We start from the raw sequence: 19,786 nt of genomic DNA, 5'->3' as shown, positions 1-19,786 counted from the left end.
TTTCCAACATCAATGAAGCTGGCCGTCTGCGGACAAGTGAAGTTTGCATTTACATTTATACGTCTATCGTGAAACACCAACATTTATCTAAATATCTCAGATAACATAGTTTCAATTCTGTGGAATAAGTTCCATGTTCTGTTAACTTGAAAAACATCATAGCACAAAACATTAAGCAGGTAAAATAACGACTGATATTCTACTAAATGTCAATATTTATTTGAAGGACAAATCGACATGACACTTCTAGACGTTTTTCTTTGGAAATGCCTTGCAGTTCTACGTCTTTGCCACAGCGAGCTTTCATCCCTCGTCTCCAAGGAAGCGAACCGTGTCTAATGATCACTGATTGCTATAAGCGCTTCCTGGACCGCGCCCAGTGCGTCATTCAGTGTTCCCTTAATCCTTCCAGAGGATGATTAGTGCGAAATTTTCGTCACTCGCCACGATGACACTGAACAAAACTCATGACTGTCTTCGATGGTCATTGTACGTAGCTTAAGGTAAAACAGCACTAATGACTGATTCAGCCAAATGTGTCCATAAGGAAACCCACATTATATCCCATCCGACCTTACCCGAAAGACCTTTCAAAAGAATTACGAGGTAGCTAGCGAGATTAAAGAGCTAAGATTACAGTAAGGCAGACAATTTACTGTTGGGCATCGAACATTAAAAACCCAATTCTGATCTGGTCTTTCTGGAATATTGCAGATAGACAGTGAGCCACGCATTGAAACAAGCGATATTTGTGATGAAATACGACCATTTTATATAACCCATGAAAAAAGTCACCCATTCGTGACACAATCATGAACAAAATTTGTTAATTTAGGTTCAAGGTGAGTACAAAAAAAACAGTGGAGCTACACTGAGGCAATTCTTTACTTTATCGAGAAGATTCATTATTTGACGGAATTCAGGCGGGCGCGACAATGCCTGTATTGTGGGAAGGTGCACTCAAAATGAAATCATCTGGAAATGGTGCAATGGACATTGTCTGGCAACTGGTAACGTAATCATGGTGACAGTGGGTGTACTGATAACGTTGTCATTATGACCGTGAGAGTACTAGTAACGCCATGATGATGATCGTGAGCGTACTGGTAACGTAACCATGGTGATGGTGAATGTACTGGTAACGTTATCATGATGATGATGGTTATACTGAAAACGACATATTGATGCCGGAAAATGTACTGGTAATGTCATGATGATGATGTTGAGTTTGCTTGTAACGTATTCATAATGGTGTTAAGTGCACTGGTAACGTTACCATGATGATGGTGATTGTATTGGAAAGGTCTTACTGATGCCGGAGATTGTAACGGTAATCATGAGGACAGTGGGTGTACTAGTAACGCTTGGCTTGGCAGAATTCAGGCGGGCGCGCCAGTGCCTGTGCTGTGATAAGAGAAGGTGCATAAAATGATGTCATCTGGAAATGGTGCAAGGGACATTGTCACATACACTGCTGCAAGTAAAGAGATATAAACGTGTCTGTCATATACACTGCTGCAAGTAAAGAGATATAAACGTGTCTGTCATATACACGCTGCAAGCAAAGAGATATATACGTGTCTGTCATATACACCGCTGCAAGTAAAGAGATATAAACGTGTCTGTCATATACACTGCTGCAAGTAAAGAGATATATACGTGTCTGTCATATACACTGCTACAAGTAAAGAGATATATACGTGTCTGTCATATACACTGCTGCAAGTAAAGAGATATAAACGTGTCTGTCATTTACACTGCTGCAAGTAAAGAGATATATACGTGTCTGTCATATATACTGCTGCTAGTAAAGACATATAAACGTGTCTGTCATATACATTGCTACAAGTAAAGACATATAAATGTGTCTGAATTTCAGAGGCAGACATATAGCTGGAATTCATCGATTAACATTGAAACTCGTATAAAGGATGGTGTATACTGTTATTTTTCCTGACTGAAGGATAGACATTGTTTTCACCAAAATACGTATACATGAAACACTGCTCTGAGTTAATGACGGATAAACTATCTGCCCAGTGTTCTGAATATCCGTGTACCCTCTGGTGTTTTTCTGTGCCCTGCGATATTCAGCTGTGACTAAATGAATTAGCCTTGGGTAAACTAAAGATATCTTCTAGAAATCCGCCATGTGGAACCGTGGCGCGTAGAAATCGGCGAAGTGATCTCCCAACGAGTAAAGTGTGCAGTCTGTGTGTTTGTATAAGATCGCCTGGCTCTCTCGGAGTTAATCAATGTGGCATCTGGAGTCCACACAGAATTCCCTTTGCCTTAAACTAATAAAGCCAAAGGCAAGATTCGACAAGTTAACAACTCCAAGATAAGACCAGGTTATTGAATAAAAGTCGACGTGGCCAGCAAAGCTAATCAAATATCCACACAGTCCAGAATTGCAGTTCCACGGTTATACGGTTTGTTAATATGGAGATACAGGACTGTCAGTTCATCAGGAAATCCATCTGTTAACTCAATACCAACGCCTCAGACGTCATCGGAAAGTTCAAGCAGTGAACTGGACGGAAGAAATCTATACCACGCTTAAAATATTCAAAAAGGTCAGCCAATCTGAGCTACGAACAAATGGGGGTTAATTTAAATAATTCATCTGGGACTAGGCCTGTGAAGTGTATAGCAGAAGCCTTCATTCCCTAAAACAATCGACTCGCTACGTATGTTGCCCCACGAATAAAACCCCAATGGCAAATAAATTGAACTGAATCGGCGAAAGTGCAGAATTTACAGCGAGAGTGCGACATTTACAGTGAGAGTGCGGGTTTTACAGTGAAAGTGCGGGATTTACTGCGAGAGTGTATTTAATAGCCTAACTGGAAAAGCGCGGATACTTAGCTATTAGCCTCGGCCAGTTTAACCTGTTCTTGACAATTCTCTACGTTGTATAATAGACAAATATCCTAAAACAAAGGAAGGAATATATAGAGATTGACCAAATGGATAGCTCTGTCTTTCACTGATGGTTTCGGGCTCAACTTTGTGTTTAGTATTCCTCTGAAGGTATCTACTGTTAGAGCTATTCTATTTAATCGTAATATTTGTACTGTAGCAAAACTATAACACGAAAACTGTATGTGATACGCAGTACCGTTACGTATGTATCAAACAGTGTCAAACAGTGAGTTGTTGTATCAAATGAGGAAAGATTGATAGTTTGAACAGTCTGCATACAATCTGTAACTTGCCACTGTTAAAATGATAAGGCGGCATTATCATTTGTCTTTAAACCCGTCAACTGAGCGCCTTTTGCTCCATAGTCCAAATGCTTCTAATCAAATGTCAACGTTGGGTGCCGTTGAACAATTTAGCAGCAACTTTGCTAATTGGCCTACTAATGAAAGGAAGATGAGCGAGGAAAAACGTTTGAAAGATATGATTTGATCTGAATTTCCGAATGCAGAAGGCTGTTGTCCTTCTTTGGCCCACATGAAATTTTTTCGGCGTTCAAGCAAAACTTGAAGATAAGCTGGACGTGATTACCATGGCGCACACTGGTATTGATGGATTAGCCATCTTTCTCTTTCCGTTACTCCATGGGACTAATGTAAGTGTACATTTTCGAAACCCTTATGTTTCCAGCATTTGTCCGATTCTCCCCTCTTCAGCACGGAATTAACTGATTTCTGTCACCGGTACTAAGCGCTCTTTTGTAAGCGCCTCTTGATATTTGTACATAAATCTACATCAATGTTTAGCAAAACAAAACAAGATCGCCATGGGAACGAATGTCACACGCAACTGCAAGTGTAGAGACTGGTGCCATGTGCTGTATACAATTGCTTAATTCAAATACTGAAACCAAAGCCGAAATAGAACCAAATTTATGTAACGAGATTACCGCTGTAACATTTAAGTAGAAGATTTTGTATAGATGTTTATCTATGTTTGTTTTAATTCTTCTGGATTTGTTACCATTACGTTGTCTGTTAACAGACGAACAGTCTATTTCATCGCTAGGATATCTGTAGGGACCGTCCAAATTTTGGTATCCGTGAATGAATCGTTAAATATATTAATTAGTATTCAATCGATATTCTACACTGACCTTGAATAACAAGAATGTTTACATTTTATATTATTATTTGATACATTGTATTTTATCTCTGGCTATAACATAGTCTTGATCATTATCATTCATGTCACTAACACAACCTATCTACCCCACCCTCTTCCTTCTCTTTACCATATTTATTTAATGGCCTGGGGTAAGCATGTGAATTGACGGATAGGATATCTAGATTTCTTGCACCGACAGGTCCTGTTATGCGGTAAATCTAGTTGTGCGGAACTTCTCAGTGCTCGCATTTATTGATCTGGACTTTCCGGAATAGCAGATGCTTTGCCAATGGTCAAATGTGTTTGAAAGTTAAAGGCTTTATGGTCAGTACAGCCATTTTAAGTGTAAACCCTGAAACATCGTGTAAGTAAGCAGAAAAATCTCATCCAAATTTTTTTTTGAACTTTGAGGATTCATGAAGGCCAGGAAAAGCTAAATTTGAAATTTTCAGAACAAGAAGTTCCTTGCTCCGTTAAAGGATTGAATGTTTCCAAAATATTGTAATTTGATAAGAATCGATGATCCAGCAAATCTATTGGCCACACCGCCCGAAAGAATAAGAAGCAGTAAAGCAGATTTTGGTCCTTTGCGAAAAAGGCCTGTATCAGACAGAACGCAATCGACATGCCTGTGACAGAAAGGCCACCTCAATGCTGTTCACTACATTACCTTTTGGTTTAGCTACAGTGTTACCACGGCCGTCGTACAATCCGCGCTATTCACCCCAGATGCCCGTATACCTGACAACATTATATGCATGAGGTATGGAATTCTGTGCACACAGGTTAAATCTGTTACAACTAACATCACTACATTTTGTACTTATTTCTGCTTGGGCCTTGGTGATAGGTGGAATATACGTTGCTAAACTCTACATTTATGCATGAACAGTTGAAATAAAATCCTACTCTTAGGTAAATTGACTATAGGCTGAATTTCACCGGCAATACGTGTGGCTAGTTGTCAATTATCACACCGCTGTCATTTGTTCTGGATCTGTGCTGTAGTCTTTATATATATGAGGCCAATATGTTTTAAAATTTCAGAAATAAATATGATATGAAAACATTATTTTTGGACCGATTTGATGCACCAGCTATGGGCGAAATTCCCGCCTAACTGTGATGGACTTTCAGACAAACCTCTCTTGGTCGATTGTCACCGCTGAAGACTATAAGTATTTGATCCAAGAGGTCACGTGTTCATAGTACGCTGCCGCCACAATATGGCTGCAGTAATACCGGAATGTCGAGAAGCTGAGAATGGGTATTGGTTTCTCTGACGCCTAAAATTGTTTTTCTACTGTCATCTAAATGTAGTCATCTTAAATGCTGCAAAAAATAATAATATTGCAAACCATAACATTTAATTACATCGATAATTAAACTGAACGTTAGCTCTTTTATTTCCGTTATTACTAATTAGGCTCTGCGTCTTACATAAGGCTTGGAAACATCTACCAGGGCTATCCAGGCACGCTGGACAGCGTTGGATATAACCTGCGGGTCGGAGAATCATAAACACTGAATATCATATGAAAATTAGTTATTTAACTTCCGTGTTTCCCCAAATATGTTGAGCAGACAAAATTCGTTTTTTTATCATGAAGTATGCCGTGGTTTAGCCCCAAATCAACATTTATTAAATGCCACTAAAACACTGTTGACTTGTCCAGGCTAGTCGTAGCCGTATTTGGTTTAGCCAATGATTTCTGAAAACAATTTTACCTGATCCAAGACTCTTGATTTTTTAAATAAATAAATGAAACAAAAGTGGTGAGGCGGAAAGACATGTTTCCATCAGCGGAATTAATTACTCGAAGATTACACACAAATGTTCAGTGCAATGTCCATTTTTAATGTGCACCGTTTTAAGATAAAAATGTGATTGAATTTGTTGTGTTAATACATAACCCAGTCTTATGACGACCATAGCCTATACGCCTATATTCATGTATACATACAGACTGTACAACATGTACAATTACAGCTCAACTGTTGACCTATTTTTTTAAGAACGATACAAATGCCATTTTGGTATAACGAAGCCACAAATGGCTATGAGAGGTTAACGTGGATACCATGTTAAAACTGGAATTGCCTGACAAATCTGTCACACGGCATTCCAGCCGTATCATTAAAACTCTCATCCCCAGCACTCAGTGACTGCAGCCTGATTGATTTACTCCATCGTTTGTCTCTATTCTGTCTTGACAGCCTCTCTCATCCAGAAAAGGATCCACAGTTGCCATGTTTGTTGTCCTAGCATGTATTTCTTATACTGGTTTGTAAAGATTTTTTCGTACAGCTTTTATGGCTGATATCCTTCGTTAATGCCTGTGATGCATAATACACCTAAATGGTGTCAGAAAACCAAGAATTAGAGGGGATGCAGCTGCGTAGAAGTGTGTATGATGATATCTAGGCAGTAGGGCTATATAAAGCATCACTGCGACACCATACTACATAATCCAGAATCTCAACCTCATTATACATGTAGAAAGTCGACTGCACGTTGATATATAGGTCATTTCCTCTGTCACATTCGTTATAATTTGAATCAAAATTGTCTTTACTGCTTAACTATAGCCTGGTGTCACTAAATCTAAGCTTTTGTAGACGAGCTGGGAATCATAATATTGCAAGGTATTATTCCATTGCATATAATCGAATAAAAACAACCGCTAGACCGCTTAATGTTGAACATGTGATAAAAACACTCTGTGCAATGGAAAACTTTAGTCCGAATTTGATCCTATTCGTTCATGGCATTTAGATAAAAATTAAACAAAGCGACGGAATCACTAAGCATAAGTTTTCAAGTTTGGTGGTGAAATTAGGATCAATGAATCATATTAGCATATCATCTGTAGAGTGTTTTTGAAAGGACTCGTCACCATCAACAATGTTGGGTGTCAGTGAGGTCGACGAAATCGGCATGTTGGATATATGAAAAGTTGTAATCAAAGCGCACCTGAGACACATATTTTATTGTCGACAAATGATATTCTACCATGGTACACGATTTGAATCCTGATTTCACTCAGCCGCCTAGAAAATACCTTGCGCTTCATTGAAAAAAACTGTTTACTGCTTCTCGTTGGATGATTCCGTTCCATTTTCGTAGTTCATAAAATTTCTCCGTTCTTTGGTGGTTTGTGTTATACGTCGTTTTGGGAATTTCCCTTTTGTAATTATTGACCTGGAAAGTACTTAATGGTTGACGGCTGGTGTGCAAATGTATGTTTCGACGCATAGATTGTTATAGCTTTATCAGGATTACGATGTGTTCGTAGCGTCAGCAGGAATATGATGAGTGTTGTTATAGCACAGTGAACCCGGGAGTAGACGGCGTGAGTGTACTTGTCACGTAAACATGATGATAGTGATTGTAATGGAAACGTCATATTGATGACAGAGAGTGTAATGGTAACGTAATCATGGTGATGGTAATAGAAACGCCATGTTGATGCCGGAGAGTGTACTGGAAACGTCATCACTATAACGGTGACTGCACTGGTAACGTAATCATGATAACAGTGGGTGTACTGGTAACGTTGTCATTATGACGGTGTGAGTGTCTTACTGATTCCGGAGATTGTAACGGTAATCATGATGACAGTGGGTGTACATATCACGTGTACATATCACATTTATATTCATCTGTGTGGAAAAAAAATTGATAAAATTTTGCTGTTGGTTTAATTATGAACACTCTACAAACACTATATATACGTGTTATTTATGTTGCCGGGAGGCATTTGAAGCAGGCAAATAATAAGTGATAAATGCGTTTCTTTAGTTATTAAGTGATGTCAGTCCTCCATTACTGATGTACACAGTGACTTTCATTTCGATTGCATATGGCGGTTTTGATTTATTGTGGCATGTCGGTGATCAGTGAGCTCGGTAATCATTATTAATAACGTTGTTATTTCATCCAGCTCTGCCATGGTGATCGCCATTACTTATTCACGAGAGAGGTCTGGTTTCTGCTTTACACTGCCGGTGGCGATTCAGCAGCTGATGACACCACACACGTCTGGATAAGCTCTACAGAGTCATCAGCTGATCTCGGTGGTGGTATAGTGTGAAATATATACAGCAAAATGCTATTACTTGTTCCAAATTCAACTTTTCATAAATGAATGTTTTGTTATTGGCATTGTGCCAAAATTTAGTTTATATCACTGGGTGTGTTGACACACTATAAATTATATCAAAGAACACTTGTATGACGCTTGTCAAAATAACAGGTACCGAAATAAATATCATTTTCCCTTCTTTCTCTGCCATTCGTGTTAATCGTGAATAATAAAATGGAGATTTTATGCTGCATTTTTGAATAACAAGCGACGTCATTCCAGCACTGTTAAATAACAGTTCCCAACAAAACAGAATGATGTTATCCGGCACAATACATTTATATTAATTCGTTTGTGCCGTCGTGTCAGTGTTTGTTTTTGTTACTTAGACTATTACTTAGGATTTTAATTTTATCAGTTGATAAGTTTCACGTAACATTCGGAACAATAAGCTTTTACTTTTACAGGCTCAACCGGATCAAGATTCTAAAATTTGATCTTAGCATATTGATGCTTGCTCTCCTCACTAATTTTCATGGGTGTTTCGAAGTGGCATCCTATTTTGGCTTCGTGAATTTAATGCCTATAAGAACGCCAAACTCATCTTCATTTCAGGCCTTCTTTTTTAAAGTAAAATATAGTTTTTATGTCGACATCAGAAAAAATCATGCAATAAAGGCAGAACTCATAACATTCGCAATTTATCGGCAAGCTGACAGTTTAGCTTTTATTGGCTTACTGCTGCAGGGCGTATCTCATACGCTCAGCATATTCTGAACGGCTATGGATTTTTTTTCAAAGCATACATTCCTCATCTCAATAGGTAGTTTTTCACAGGCCTAATAATAAGCAAGCCAACTTCTCCAACGAGGAACGTGTAACTGTACTTTAAATGTCGTTTAATTCGCCGAAGTAAATCAATGAAGAGATCTTAAAAATAAGATTAGTCTGGTGAATATTGTGCACAGGAAAGCGTCGATATTCACCCACCGAGTGAGACTGGGGTGTGAAACGCACGTCTTTATCGAACTTCGTTTGCAATTTTAAGTGAACAGAGTTCACATACAACAGATCAAATACTACATGAAACATTGGAGTCGGCCGCAATGCAAAACCACCTTACCACTTGTTCCTAAAGGTCAAGGCCGGTCATTATGGTCACTTCGGGGTAAGACGCCATTTAATGAACTTCTCAAGCTTGGCTGCACAATTCAATAGCCCGCTCAGGAATGCAGCTAGGGGATCCATTGCTGACTGTATTTTCATCCTGTCGTTACTCTTCTACGTCATTGTTATACTGATAAATCAGCTTATGCCTACTATCCGTTCCAATTTTCCGCTCTCATTTAGATCTCATTCCATAGGTCTTATACGGAGGTATGGTGTTGCAATAAAAGAATGACCAGGTGCTGCTAGACTATTATATAGCTCAAGTCAACCAAAGATGAACGTTCCAAGACACTAAGTTTCTTCTGAAGAAGTTTGCACGTAACAAACATAGACCAAAACAAGACACTTTTTATATGAGGCTATCGGAAAAGATGTTCAAGAGTAATCAAATACTAGTACAAATGCAAGCAGTGTAAGTTTGTGTATTCTGTAATACGCCACTGTTCTGTACAGTTGTTCTCGTGGAATAAAAGAGATAATTCAGAAAACACTGAAGCGTATCAGCCGAGAGATAATGTGTTTATGTAAACGTTTGAAACACCTGTTTAGGCGATAAATGCTCCAATATGGAAGCTGTAATCCTTCACTGATAACCAGATGATAAGTACAATGGTAATCTTATCAACTGAAAGGCTTATAGAGTCCACAGCGATTGGATAAGTCGATTAGATATATATTAAAAAAAAATCATGCTTTACGGTTTCCAAAGGTTCCTGAAATGCATTGTTGTCACCAAAAAGGTCATGATGTCTGGCTGATAAAGGTCAACTTCTTTCAATTCAGCTCTGACCATGTATAATTCAATCTGGCCACCAGTTCGGTCTACCCTAGAAACATTATTTATACATTGAAGCTCGCTGAAAGAATAGTAGATTTAGGCGTCTCGTAGAGGACTCATGCATCAGTCGCTACTGGGTATGCTAAGCCGACAGACCGTCGTTAGTGAGAGAGAGCCTTGAATCCACTTGTCCCTGCTTTTTTACTTTTCTGTCCTTTCGAAAAATCTTCTTCTCATGCAGTGATGCTCCTTTGCAGGGTCATTTGTCATAGCTGAATGAAATGGTAACCTAATAATACGAATGGTTATTTAAAGGACACGCTCTGTTAAGAGTTTAACACTTTAACATTCGCTGTGTATTTTAATGCCGTATACAGATGTATGTTGACTACACACTTGAACAGCTCTGGGCTCTTGGCACTGCGCACTGTCATTAATTTTATTCAAGCTTTTACCTTAATTACGTCTAGGTCTTGGGGCAACGTCATTAAGACCTGAAGGACCATATGGAATGTCGTTATGCAGTCATTTGATTGATCACCATTATGCATGGTTAATAAACCAACCGCAATAGGTGCAACGAGCGACATCCGACAACATCAAGAGGCTGCGAGGCTTTAAGTGGTTTGCAGTATAATATGCCGAGCCTGAAGAGACAATGGCATTTATTGCAAACAATTTATTTTGCTCCACATCATATCGCCACAATATGTCTGAAATACTGCCAATGTGCAATCATGTAGACCACCGTTAAACTGAAGGCAATGAACCCAACATCCATAAGGTACAAATTGCGTGATTATGCTAAGCAATTCGATTGAAAAGTTTATGTATGGTTTGAACGAACGCACGGAGAATTTCTTGTATATACACTTAATCACATAAGTTTGTGTGAAATGTCTACCATCTAGTCTGGACACAGAACGCATTTGGAACATAACCTTTCATCAAGAATTCTTTGGAGGGAAAATGCATGCTTTTCACCGAAAACCGCACATGCACATGCAAAATTCAGGCCAAAATTTTTATCACTCTGGACGAGTCTGTGCAAATGTTTTCTATGGACTTCAAACAGTGACATGGCATTTAAGTTTTCTCGAACATTTTTTACGTTAGAATGGCCTTTTCACCAAGTTATTTACCAAATTAATTACAAATACTGTAAATACATATTGTTGACGAAGACCGGAATATATTCTTTTATAACAATTGATGTGTTGCTTTTGTGGATACTGGGCTGCTGTCGAGGTTTATTGCTTTCAGTTTAGGTATGTGGCCTAATATGTTGTATACGAACTTTCCCGTCATTGAAGACGTTCATTAACTAAGCCCGGTTAATTTCTTATAAATCCTCATGAAAAAGGCCAATATGAAAAATTCCGCCTATACGTTCAAATGTCACGAGCCTGACTCAAATAACCAACAGAGACATTTACGGAGGGGATTTGCGATCAATTACTATTGAAGGTCTCAATCTAAGCCGAGAGAGATCAGGCTAGCATGTCTGCCTAAAAACGGGATGGTTTGAGAAAATCGGGCAAACCCCCAAGGATTTGCCATCTCTTGGGTAATCGGAACACAGAGCTCAGCAAATCGATAAAATCGGACTCTAACTGGTAGCCATGTACAGGTTATCCTACGACCTCATCGTGACTGCCGTTTGTCCCCAGAGTCTTAGGCTTACCACTGCAGAGTGGAACTAAAAGTCAGTAAGTTAACAGAACCCACCATGATAACAAATGTGAAACAAATCAACACGATTTCATTTGGTTATACTCACGGTCTAGTTTCATGAATATTGAAGCAATGAGTTAAAAGTGCACAATACAACGCGTGAAACCACCATGGAGTTCTGCGTTACAAAGATTCTGATGGGTACATAGGATGAGAAGGATGATTGTTAGGTAATCTAAACCAACTGAATATTTAGACTTTAACAGTATCGAAAGATTCACATATGACTCTGTAAGTCTTTTGTCTGATAAATCCACAAACGACCACATCCAGCGTTCCTTATCCAATACTTTGCATTTCCCATGAAGTGCTGTGGCGGAAAGTTTACATTTAGCTAGAAATGAGATTTTCTCGGAACTTTGACTAAAAAAGCCCTTGTCTGAAAAGTTGCAACATTTATCACATCATCGGCTTGTTTTCTCTGATGGCTCCGAGATTTAGCAGACCCTTGGAGTATTCTGGCATTGACGGATGAACAAGAGTAAATCGTTGCTATGCAGTAGAATTCGGGCGTGTAATCATAGCGTATCTCCAGGGAACTTGGCAGGAATATAGATCGTCTCGACGCGGGCCTGGCTGGGATGATTGCCGCTTCCAGAAGAACGAAAATCTATTATTGTCCCAAGGTACACAAGAAGCGAAACCTTAGATGTTAGCGATGAATCCGCGCTAATAAGAAAGCACACGCAGATTTGAAGGAGAGGTAGATGTTAGGGTCCACACGAACAATCCCCAACGGATAAAAGAAAAGTACTGTTGACGAGATGGTGAAGGATAAGCGAATGTAGATATTTCATATATAACCTCCACAGTCGTGGTAAAGCGTATTAATTAATTATAGTGTATACAGTGCTTTCAGATTTTGTCGCTTAATTACACATGTTAGACAGAGCAAGCCGGGCTAAAACAGATAGCAACCTGACTGCAGAATGGCACTTCGGCGGCATGGACTTGCCTTGTCACAAGACACAGCCTAAATACACACATCTAATGACTCCTCGTCGCCATATCGTTAAACCAAAAGCATTTATTCATTTGAACGCAGAATATCATACGATGGACTACGTTTACTAAGAGTCATTCATGGATATCGGTAAATCAGTGTAGGCGAAAGCGATTACGATGGACCACGTTTATTAGGTATATTTCATAGCCATCGTTATATCAGTGTTTGCGAAAGTGGTTACGACGGACTACGACTTCTATGGGTCTTCCATGGTCATCCTTATTTCACTGTAGGTCAAAGCGGTTAGGATGGGCTACGTTAATTATGCGTATTCCATAGCTACCATATATCAGTGTAGGCGAAAGGAAGTACAAGGGACTACGTTTACTATTGGTCGTTCATGGCTATCGTCATATCAATGTAGACGAAGGTGGTAGCGAGTGACTACGTATATTATGCGTCATTCATGGCCATCGTTATATCAGAGTAAGCGAAAGTGTTTACGATAAACTATGTTTATTATGGGTCGTCAATGACCATCGTTATATCAGAGTAGGCGAAAGCGGTTAGGATGGACTACGTTCATTATGGGTCGTTCATAGCTATCGTTATAACAGAGTAGGCGAAAACGTTCACGAGAGACTACGTTCATTATGGGTCGTTCATAGCTATCGTTATATCAGAGTAGGCGAAAGCGATCACGAGGGACTACGTTTATTATGGGTCGTTTATAGTCATCATTATCTCACAGTAGGCGAAAGCGGCTACCAGTGACTATGTTTATTATGGGTCGTTCATGGGCATCGTTACATCAGAGTAAGTGAAAGCGGTTAGGATGGACTACGTTTATTATGGGTCGTCAATGGCCACCGTTCTATCAGTGTAGGCGAAAGCGGTCAGGAGGGGCTACATATAATATGGATCGTCCATGGACAACTCTAAAGCAGAACAGACGATAGCGAGCTAACGGTACTGATAGTAATACTTTTGACAAGGCATCCCAGTGCCCAGTTGATAGAGATAGGACATGTCATGTTGATCAAGGTATACAGTGTGATATTACAATGAAACGTGCTCTCCTTTGTGTGGTGAACGTAACAACCTCACAATGAATGTCATAAAGGTTCATACCACTGGCTGCACTCCCCAACCCTCTCCAACATGCAGCATAGCGTGCGTGATGCTTTTGTTCACTGGATGTCAAAAACTTCTTTCTACTGATGTGTGGAATCGATTAGATTTGAAGCAGGACTCACGTGTTTAGTTTATGATGAGTACAGATTTTCATGTGTTTGCGATACCTCGAAGGGTTGCATTCGTTTCACGTGTTTAGGTTTAAAAGTTGTTATCCGCTGGTGAGTCTCAGTATCGTGTTATCCGCGGATACGCAAACGACATCAAGTATATGACACCATCCAACCACGTGTCATTTTTCATTTTTATAATTCATGTCAACAGTATCATCAAAATTTGTATATAAAAAAACGATACAATAATCTATATATTTCCCAAGAGCTTGAAATCATGTTGTTTTTATCTTTTCTCCGTAACTAGTATCGGCGAAATTTGAGGCACTATTGAACAACTTTAACCATGGATCTCCTGTTGCTCTACGGCAGACACATTGGGTGAATCGATTGTTACGAACGTGAACGCGAAAGTTATGTCTCAAAAAAAAAAAAAAACTGAGACTCTGATTATGGCTTTATGTTTTTTGATAAAGCAGATTTAGCTGTATATTTCTTCGTTATGAGCGCTGTGAAAGACAGAAAGCGTATTTGTTCATTAGCGTACATCAACGGACGGATGTACTCCGGTAAATCATTATCAATCCATGTTCAGACAGGCATTAATGGCTGGCACAGCTCCATAAATTTGACGAACTATGGCGGACTGCAATCAGGAGATGAGGAACGATTACAGAAATGGACTTCAGAAATGACAGTGGAACGAGTAATCTCTCGTACACAAATCAGTTGCTACTCAGCTCATCAGTATGCCACAATACCATTGTGTAACCACATGACACAATGATCACATTTAGTATGCATTAATATGGTTAAATGACACCGAAAACTATTACCAAGGCTTACCACCAAAAACTGTGGATGACATGATGTAATCCAAATGTCTTTGGGTGAACTATACTGATTTCCAGACAAGTTTATGTCCCATGGAAATAGGGTCATATGGCAGAAAATCAAAACCATTCTATTTTCTGTGCGTGTTTCGATGTAATAAGCATTTTTTTTTCTTAAAAGGGAATATCTCAGAAGTACCCATAAACCGCTGGCAGACATCTGTAATTACAAAGCATTGTGCTTTGGTAGGTAACGTGATAGAAAAAACGAGGTGACTGGCTCAACATACGTAACATTCCTGTCGACAAATTACCGCCTGCGAGAGGTTTTGCAAGAAATTGATGACCCAACGACCAACAGGGGAATCACGTAATTGAACGTTTATGGTTTTCACGTGAAAAAACTACGAGTGGCTTATTTCGAGAATGGTAAGCCTCGGGACAGATGCTCTATCGGTAAGCTATACTCTTGGAACATTCTGTATCAAAAACCGATAATGAGCTGACAGAAGTAATTCCGATACTTCTGAGCGCCAACAGTCTTTACACACGAACTCATATGCCAGAGTAACTAGTGTAAAATCAGACAAATCCATACATCATACAATTATTTTTTTTCACAAATGCCGGAACCTTACAAAGCCAAAATTCTAAATATCACTTCCGAGACTTAAAGTTTAGAAAATATGTACAGAGGCAACATACAGATAAAGTAAATCGGGTAATGTACCAGAAAGACACAGTGAATTGTTTTAACAACGTCATACACGTTGTTTGCATTCTTGGTGCAAAGTAGATATAGAATCTCATATTAACTCTCCTAAATTAATGTCCCCCTCATATTCAAAATATGAACAGCTGACATGGAGTTGGACATAAAACAAATGCCGTAGACTACCACGGAGCCTTCTATGAACTATAAATTGTTACCAACAGTTGCCTTCCGCAAGTATCTGTGTACTGTGGTTTGGAAGTTTACCAACCAATAAGCCACACGAGTCCTTATTAACAAGGTGGACAAAAAACGTCACTGTTATGGAAAAAAACCCCCACAGGGTTATATCCTAAGTAATGTTGACCTTGATGCCTGAGTGAAAGAGAGGACTACTGCAGACGATGTTTGGGTAAGGCAGCAAAACAATTAAGGCAATGAAACAACCCAAGAAGATGGAGTACAGTGCTATCGGTATTTAAGGTTAAGCACCAGAGTGTTTGGCGAAATGGTCTTTTAACATTGGAGAGGATAAATGTTAATACAAAATGCGAAATAGATTCTTTAACGATATTAAAGAACTTGTTCACTTAATACCCTTTGACTTGATACATGCTTCCATGAACGTCACCTTAACGAAGAGATCATAATGTGGATCATTTCCTTGCTCTGCGAGTGAACCTTACGGTGATAATATCACTGAGTAATGTCTGTATTAGCGCGGCCGTCACCTGGGAAGAGACTATATGGCATAATTACAATAATACTGTGACTAAGGCAGATCATATTGACAATATTACATACTTTTGCGTATGTGTGAAACGTGCGTGAGAAGAGAGAGGGAAGGGGTGGGGTTGGATTATATTCATTACCCACAATCATTATCAGAAAAGTCACAGCCAGTTTATCCGTGCACGCGACCACTTTACCAATCGGATCTACCCGATGACTTAATGCGACAGGACTGGCAAACCGTGTGTCCAACAGTCCGTTTCGCATTAACAAAAATCACACATTCCACTTCCCGCTAACATAAACTGTATTGGCATAAATGCTGAAAATTACTCAATAATGTTACATTTTGTAATGGGAGGGCGAACATCGATGAAATACATGAAACAGCTCAGTCACGCTTTGTCCACTATCAACAAAGCACAAATACCACAAATACATCGAAGTGATGAGAGAAACTGTCACGAGGGAGCATCATCTGAGCGAAGCAATTCTATGTGCTCTTTGGTTGACTAATAATGCGTGATTATTGAGTTAATAACATCGTAAAATCACTTACGCAGGTTCGCACAGCCTTGATTATCTTTGGATTGGTCTGGCTTCATCAAATAATAACAGAACACTGTCCCAGAAAATGGGAGGGCCAAAAAAATATATATGCAGATGTAAACTGGTAATGCCCGAGGCCATTTTGATCTGCTCGAGATGGTACTGCTGCTCATATCGTTAACTGTACTGAGATAACTAAACAGGGTAGTACTTACCTGCGGCTTGGCATATAGCCGTATCCTTGTAACACGGGATTCCGGCGCAGACAGAAGCGGAGATGCCGGCACAGACTGGCTGTTTACCGAACTGCCCCGCGTGGAGGATATGGCCCGTGGTGTTATTCCTGTCCTTTTAGTGCTGGCTAGGGTACCATGGTGTTCGACAAGTCCTGCCGCTGAGCAGGTTGCTTATCCTCTCCTATTTCCGATCGGATCACGGATGTAGTAAAATATTAATGTTCACACTGCGCCTCCCGTCTCCGTTCTGAGCCGGGGAACTATGCAGAGGAGGTCGGACCGGGCAGAAGCCGGTTTCTGATGTGGGAATCCTGCAGTGTACTATTGGAACAGCATGTCGAAACACGTCACTACAGGGCACACTCGCACTTGAGCCTGTTGAAGCTGTGCATGTATACCACGCCTGTCTTCTTTCGGGCTAACCTTCGCTTAGGTCATTCATTGCTTGTACACGCTGAGAAACTTGCCTAGTGTTCGTAGGTATAAACTGGGATCGATTTGTCCATAGTCTGCAGTCGGGCTTCTACGACACCCTAAAACTACACTGAGGGGTTAACAGACAAACGCCATGTGGCCAATTTCTCGCTTGGTCGGCAATAGTATTCACTCTTTAGACCTCCATGACGGTTCTTTGTAAATCACAAATCGACCGGTTTCTTGGCGTTCACAGCGAATGGCGGTCAGTTCTTAATGCCCTGACCACGATGCCTGTTCGTCCCATCCATCTGTCATCGGACAGTAGGTCAGAGAATTTAGAGTATTGTGGCAACTTCATCAGATGACGCAAGGCAATACATGTTTTAGTATTTTGCTTTCATCTAAGTCATTTTCACCTATGGATAAAAATGCTCATTGATGCGTACATATACAGGAGACACAGTTGTTTAAGTGATGTGGGCATAGAAGTCAAATTAAGTTGAATGTACAAGTAATGTCTGAGGCTGTGTGACAGCATAAGGAGCACTAAAAACAGGGGAAAATAATGCAAACATAAGAGTGTTCATAAAGAAAAGGCATTTGAATCACGATGATCAGCGAGTATATGACAAATGGTATAATCAATTAGCGGTAGCGGAGACAAGATACACCGATCAGGTATTTCGGAAAACAAATGGAGCTACATGTATATACAGTGGGCATAGTGGGTAAAAAGAGCAAAATTCATATAACATCATAATTACAATCTACAGGCGTTTAGATAACACCCTCTAGGTCAAAATTCAATCATAAGGACTGCCAGAGGTTTTGCCTCCACCTTCTAGGACAGAGACAATAAATTAACAGAAAATTGCTTTGGGTCAAATTGGCCTTATCGAGAAAGTTAATGATTTTTAAGACAAAAAGGATGGCACACCATGTGTTACCAACTAGCTAAGACATTGTTCATTTCGCCGGATGTAGATTGTTGCTGTGTAAAACTTAATATGGACAGAGAGATCAGGATTTCTGGTTATCTCGTAACTTCATGTAACTGCGCTTAACCTCGGGGCTCCAAGTTTCTTAAGTTTTACAATGGGTTCTCTTGTAAGTTAATACGAATCTCTGGCGCTCTGCTTTATGATTGTGTCTAATTCCCCTTAACCCGGGGCCAGAAACAAAGTATTTATTGTACTGAATTAGATCAACACTTTGGATACATGAACAGTTGCAATTAAAGCGCAAGCGAGATACATATTTTTGTCGACAACTGATATTCTAGCGTGGTTGAATACTGATTTCATTCATTCGCCCAGAACATGCCTTGCGGCTTTCCAAAATCATTGAAAACTGTTGACTGTTCTCTTTGCATGATTCCATCCTATATACGTACTTTACATACTTTTATAGTTCTTTTGTGGTTTGTGTTAGACGTTGTTTTGGAAAGTGGCCCTGCGATTATGGACCTGGGACACCCTTATTGGCTGATGGCTGGTATAAGAATGTCTGTTTCGACGCATAGATTCCCTGCATATCTGAAAACTGACGGCTGCTTCTCTCATACGTCTCTCTTACCAACTTTATTTACTATTTAGGCCTACATGTTATTTTTCACACATTCCATTCGGAACTGGTGTTATACGACGCACAAGAGATGAATCGGTTTTGTCGCATAAAGCGATAAGTTACCCACTGTCAATATTACATGGATACCTCAAGGGTACGTTATCCACGGCAGTTCTGTCTTTATACCGAATGTCAATGTTACATGAATATTCGTGGGGCCTCCGTGGCTCAGTTGGTTAACAGCTCATGCTGGCTTCCTCTCCGACCGTAAGTGGGAAGGTTTGTCAGCAACCTGCGGATGGTCGTGGGTTTCCCCCGGGCTCTGCCCGGTTTCCACCCACCATAATGCTGGCCGCCGTCGTATAAGTGAAATATTCTTGAGTACGGCGTAAAACACCAATTAAATAGATAAATAAATAAAGTTACATGAATACCTCAAAGATACGTTATCCACGGCAGTACTGTCCTTGTACCGAATGTCAACGTTAGATGGATATCTCGGAGAGTATATACTGCATCGTCTCCCCGTAATTGGACAGACTGATATCAGTCATTATTTCAACACAACTACATGTATGAACGGGAATTACTAAAATGAGTGAGTAAGTGTTTGGGGTTTAACGTCGTACTTACTAAAATGAGACATCGTTTAAATAATCATACGGTTCCATGTGCAATATCGTATATGTAAG

General features: G+C 39.8%; 1 protein-coding gene across 1 annotated transcript in view; it reads right to left on the bottom strand.

The window, feature by feature from the left end:
• The window catches only part of LOC135473824 (putative amine oxidase [copper-containing]), a 29,059-nt gene extending 11,741 nt beyond the window's left edge, over positions 1-17,318 (bottom strand). Inside the window, exon 1 of the mRNA XM_064753731.1 lies at positions 17,091-17,318. The gene's annotated coding sequence lies outside the window, so the exon portion shown is untranslated. The remainder of the gene's footprint in view (positions 1-17,090) is intronic.
• Between the last annotated feature and the right edge of the window lie 2,468 nt (positions 17,319-19,786).

The sequence above is a fragment of the Liolophura sinensis genome, chromosome 8 (genome assembly GCF_032854445.1).
Source record: "Liolophura sinensis isolate JHLJ2023 chromosome 8, CUHK_Ljap_v2, whole genome shotgun sequence".
NCBI classification, from domain to species: domain Eukaryota; kingdom Metazoa; phylum Mollusca; class Polyplacophora; order Chitonida; family Chitonidae; genus Liolophura; species Liolophura sinensis.
This window is presented reverse-complemented; position numbering and strand designations above follow the sequence as displayed.